We start from the raw sequence: 6,000 nt of genomic DNA, 5'->3' as shown, positions 1-6,000 counted from the left end.
GGCGTCTTGGGTTTTCAGCGCGGCGCGCCGGAGCCGATGCATATGCGTTCGGCTCGGCTGAGCCGCTCGGCCATGATCGGGAGCTGTACAGGCTGTGAATAGCCCGTACAGCAGGCTCTCGGTTCGAATTAACCAACGGACTCCCGTAACCGAAGCTAGCCGAAGCTAGATCCTTCGGCAGCTTTGTGACTAGACCCCATAGGTTTCTTACTAAACTACATATTGTTAGCAAAACTTGTTTATGAAAAATAATGTCACTTTGATGAGAATACTACACAATATGAGGGGCAGCTTCTGATTACTGGATGAAATGACACATAATACAATTCACATGACCTCAATGATCACACATTCCTGGGGCTAAGCAAGTGATTAGCTGAATTCTAGAAGCAGTTCCAACATTGTTGAAAAGTATTAGTTTCCAGATCCATTAATCTGCCCAATGCTGTCTTTGCTTTCCGCCTAATAGTGTTTCATGTAAAATGCTGTTTAAGCCCATAGTGGGTAAAGGTGCCCATACACCTGCCGATTATCGTACGATAATCGCGGGAAATCCCGCAATCGTACGATAATCGGCAGGTGTATGGAAGGCGTGCAACCGTTTCTACTGTACGGTCGCACGTCTTCTGTCTCCCGAGCACGCTTGAAAACCCGACGAGAATCGTACGATTGTCGGTGGGTTAGTGGCATTCTCGGAAGACAAATGCCACATGGGCCGGTGTGCGCAAGCGCACACTGCCCATGCAGCATTGGTGTCATCGGAAGCCCGCCCCTCAGCGCGTACGATCTGCCTGTCCAAGATGGGCAGATCGTACAAGCTTTTAATTACTTTACAACCATCGCACGACTTGATGGTTGTAAAGTGTATGGCCAGCTTAATGCATCACCAGCTGCAGCCTTCATTCATAAGTAGCACCTATGGGCATATCTAAGAATTGACCTTCAACCTGCACAAAATGCCAGTTTCAGCAAATTTGCAAAGTTGTAAAAACAAAATACATAATTAATAGAACGTTTTTTTTTTCCATAAAATATTTTCTTTTTCAACTTTTATTAACCCTAAGTAACTACAGTTGCTACCTGTCCAAGTTTCACCCGGACAGTCCGGGTTTTGAATGCTGTGTCCGGGTTTCATGGCAGCAGAAAGATGTCAGGCAGACAGGGGCAACAAAAATTAAGATAGGGGCTACTGGCCCCCTACTGAAAATAGTCTTAACTGTGATATTTGCATACGAATGGGTGGCGCTATTTAAATATGAATAAGCCACGACTCATTCTCCCCAAAAAATTTCAACGGATCGCTAGAGTGTTCAGGTTTCGCTTGAAAAAAAGGTGGCAACACTATAAGTAACCCTTATCAGTTTTTAATTAACTTCTTCCTCTCCTTCACTTTCTATTTTTTTTACTTTCATATGTAATCTTATCAAAATTTGTGTCAATTGTTTATTTGTGCAGCCCCACATTACAAAAATACACCAAATGATAATACAAATAATATAATTTGTAAAAAAATGATCATGGTATGTTCCAGAAACATATTTGTACTGTCTTTAAAGGAGAACTATGAGGTGAGTGCTTTTCACTCATCCTCATAGTTCTAGCCAACCTGTGACAATGAGACTGTCACAGGTGGGCTCAGTAGATCGGGAGGTGAGCGAACACATACCGGCGTTCGCTCACTTCTCGATCCTGTCACGGCAGAGAGCCGTGACAGGGGAGGGGCTGTATTCCCCGCTCCGATCCGCCAGCGCTGACTGGCGGAACGAACAGGGGAGGGGGCGGGTACAGCTGGCTCTGCCTCTAGATAGGCAGAGCCAGCTGTCACTCACGCAGCTGGGCGGATCCAGACATAATTGTCGGGATCCGTTTCAGCTGCGGCGTCTCAGTATACCGCGAGCTGTAGCTTGAGGTATACTGAGCTTAGGGTGACGGGAGGAAGCTAGTTTGTGTCCTCCCGTTACCCTTAGGAGAACTATGGGGAAAAGCCCTAACCCCATAGTTCTCCTTTAACAGGATACATTTTGTGTTTAAATTATAACCTACAACAGTTGTAACCTACAAACTTGTTTCACCTGAAGATCCCCCTTCATCCTCAATTTCTGTTTTGTCTTGTATTGACCATGGTGACCCAGCTCTTTGATTACAATGGGCAACAGAGTGAAAAACACCTACAATTGAAACTCCGCGAAGTATGCATTATTAAGGCCTTGTTCACACTGAAAGCGTGTGCGTTCCAGAGCGGTAGCTGCTGGAACGCACCGCGATCGCTATGAAACGCGTTCTGGGGCCCCCTAGCCCGCAGTGCGATCACACAAGACTTTGCCAGCGTTCCGTTCCACTGCAAACGCAAAAAATAGGGCTTGCTTTTTTTTTTGCGTTTGCAGTGGAACGCAACGCTGGCAAACTTTTGCCACGCGTCCGATCACACTGTGGGCGGGGGTGGGAGCGTGGAAGCAGTGCCATTCGAAGCACCGCCACGCCCACTCCCGCCCCAGAATGTGGGGGGAAGTTTCTTAGCGATCGCAGTGCGTTCCAGCAGCTACCGCTCTGGAACGCACACGCTTTCGGTGTGAACAAGGCCTAATGCTAAAAGATCCTTATCACAGGTTTTAGAGGACCTCTAGTGTATGTGGATTTCAGTGAACCTAAGCAAGAAGCACGGAAGGGACGGCATTGGCGTTCCTTAACTACAAAGAATGTAACAAAAAATGCAAACTAGAAATCCGGGCAGCTAAAACTGAGTGTGAAAAGCATATCGCCGCAGATAGTAAAAAGAACCCCAAAAAATGTTACCAATATATTAACAGTATCTATGTAACTATGTAAGACGAGACACAAGAAAAGTGGTATGAATAAAGCCCACATTAAAACCCAATTTCTGGAAAAAACAAAACCCTCCCATGCCTCCCTCCCCTTCAATAATCGCTGGGCTGAAAAAAGAAAATAAACTCCCCCTTTTCACTTACCTTAGGCTGTGGTAATATGATCATCCAGCGCCGGGTCCTTCCTCTTCTGTATACTTCCTCCTGGGGTCCATCTTCCGGGTGTCCAGATCACTGTCTGTGTGATGTGGACAATTTCCATTGGCTGTCCACCAGACGGGTCCTCCCAGGATTCAGAAGACTACTGACGTTAGCCCAAGGAGAATCAAGGGGACTGGCCAGCAAATGTCACTGTGCGGCGCTGGATTAGCAGTCTACACTGGCGGAAACACCATTGGCAAGGAACCTGGATGGTGGAACTCAGATGAATATAATTTTCTTATCCAGCTAAGAAAAACGAAACATTTGGCACCATAGGTTGGGGGGGAGGGAGGGATGGTAGGGAGACTGCAGGGACCGGTCTAGCAGCCAACCTTGTCAAAGGTCCAGGTATATCTTTGTTATTTTAGACCCCACTGCAAGGGTTAAGTTTTCCACTGCCGGAGTTTTTTTTTTTTTTTTCTTTAAGACCAGCGCTAGGTTGTTGTACAGACACAAGCACACAAACATACCCTGCTCTTTGTTAGACGGTGAGGCCGCCAACTTCCAAAGAACCAATGACTCATCCCTTGACCTATTTAGCTGAATGTAAACAAAAGGGCCGGGAATGCTGGATCATATGGACACGTGGACCTCAGTGCTGGCCTTCAAACCACAAATTAATGCACCTGTTTCTAACAGGTACCTAACAGGTACGATAAATTGTCTCAAATACCAGAGGCACAACAACATTTTATAGAGTTGTCTATGACATTCTTTATGAATTGCAGGGCTTGTTGGTGAATTACCTAGCGACTTCACAAAAGTAATCAGAATGTCTAAATAGGGTTTTGTCTGAGCTGATTTAGTACTTGGCTGATGTTACAAAGCTTTAGCACAAGCCATTTGACTGTTTTTTTGTAAATCTATTGGTATTGGCTGAAAATTGCTGTCACTTTTTTGAAAATAAAGATCCTTTTCCTGGTGTGTTAGCTTTATGAATTGAGCCTAATACATGTATTCCAGAAAACCTTTTACTTACATCATAAAACAGGATAAAACAGTAATATAACAATGCAACAATTCTGATTTACACAGATAATGCACATCAAAGGAAAACAAGCAATAAAACTAGTCTGTGCATAATGCATAACCAGACACATCAAGAGTAATAGTGCTGGCTGGTGCATATTACATAACCATACAGACTCTTCTGTGTGTGCTTGTGGTAAATAGAGAGCTTTTTAAACCACAGTAAATGGAGGAGATAGAAAATGTTTCATGTGCTACAAAACATTACTCGCTACTGATGGTACAGCCATATACACATCATATTTATTTTCTGCCACCTCTTACTAAGACCTGTGTTTTATTGACTCAATACAGTCAATTTATATGTTATCTTCAAATCATGTAGATCATGTAAATCCTCATGTATCACTGGGCTGTAGGTCCTCAAGTCATCTCTGAATTGGTGCCGACACTGTCCTTCCTTCTGGAGGGTGGCTACTTTTGTTCCCCATGGTCCCTGTGTGTGTTGTATAGTAGACACCTCTCCAAGCTCGCTCCTGTGATAGACTATAATCACAATACAAATTACTAAACTAAACGTGAGATTGTAGTCCATCACAGGAGTGAGCCTGGAGTGGTGGAAGGAAGAACAGTGTCAGCATGAAGCATGAATTCAGAGATGATCTGAGGATCTAAAGCTGAGTGATACACAAATCCCGCGATCGTACGATTATCGTAAGGTGTGTGGAAGCCGTGCGACCTCTACTACTGTAAGGTCGCTCGACTTTTATCTTACGAACATGTTCGAAAACCCGATGAGAATCATACGATTTTCGGCGGCTGTGTAGCATGTTCGTAAGATAGAAGCCGGATGGGCGCAAGCGCACACTGTCCGTTCAGCATTGCGATCATCGCAAGTACGATCTGCCTGTCCAAGATGGGCAGATCGTATGTTTTTTTAATTACCTTACAACCATCGCAAGACAAAAGTCTTGCGATGGTTGTAAGGTGTGTGCCCAGCCATAGATGGGAACAAACGTTATAGACTTTATTGTAAGTTTGTTTCTGTGTTTGCCAACAGGTTAACCCTGTCATTGTTGAACTAACCAAAGCCCATAATACTACTGCTGGTGTGTTGATAAGTTCTCAGATCCAATTAAGGATGGATCGTAGCTGGAAAAGGCAGAAGAACCTTCCAGCAGCTCCTTAAGGTGCCCACACAACTTGCGATAATCGTACGATAATCGCGGGAAATTCCACGATCGTACGATTATCGTAAGGTGTGTGGGAGCCGTGCGACCTCTACTACTGTAAGGTTGCACGACTTTTATCTTAGGAACATTTTCGAAAACCCGCAGAGAATCGTACGATTGTCGGCGGGTGTGTAGCATGTTTGTAAGATAAATGCCGCACGGGCCGGTGTGTGCAAGTGCACACTGCCCGTTCAGCATTGCGGTCATCGGAAGCTCGCCCCTCACCAGGCAAGTACGATCTGCCTGTCCAAGATAGGCAGATCGTATGTTTTTTTAATTACCTTACAACCATCGCAAGACAAAAGTCTTGCGATGGTTGTAAGGTCTGTGGCCAGCATTAGGGAATCATTGCTAAAATAAAACTTTTTGGCAGCTAAATAATAAAATGATTAATACAGATCACTAGTGCTAAAAGGAGGAATAAGGGACAGAGGGATTTGGTAACACGAGACGCACAGCCCCCCAAGATGAGGCACAATTGGGGAACAGTTGGTGCTTTTATTATATTCATATTTATTATGTTTTTAGGATTACATTTTCACTACAGCTTTACATAAACTGCCACACTTAGCTAACCCTACCATCTGCCTCAGCACACAGCGTGCATCATGGTTTGGCTTCCAGACTTCAGGAAAGAAAGGTATCCTTTAAACATAATGTGGAATGTTGGCAACTGTACCATATGTACTGTATATGTAATAGACAAATATGGCTACTTATACACAAATTTAAAACATTACCTAGAACAGGGTTTTTTCATATGATACTGAAAACCT

The 6,000-nt window shown here is 44.3% G+C and overlaps 1 protein-coding gene across 3 annotated transcripts in view; it reads right to left on the bottom strand.

Annotated features, from left to right (window-relative positions):
- Nucleotides 1–6,000, bottom strand: part of LOC108783985 (long-chain-fatty-acid--CoA ligase 6-like) — a 171,883-nt gene that overhangs the window by 88,799 nt on the left and 77,084 nt on the right. The window lies entirely within an intron of this gene.

This window comes from Nanorana parkeri, unplaced genomic scaffold (assembly GCF_000935625.1).
Source record: "Nanorana parkeri isolate BGI_ZX_2015 unplaced genomic scaffold, ASM93562v1 scaffold95, whole genome shotgun sequence".
Lineage (NCBI taxonomy): Eukaryota > Metazoa > Chordata > Amphibia > Anura > Dicroglossidae > Nanorana > Nanorana parkeri.
The sequence above is the reverse complement of the archived record's forward strand: the minus strand, read 5'-3'. Positions and strand labels throughout refer to the sequence as shown.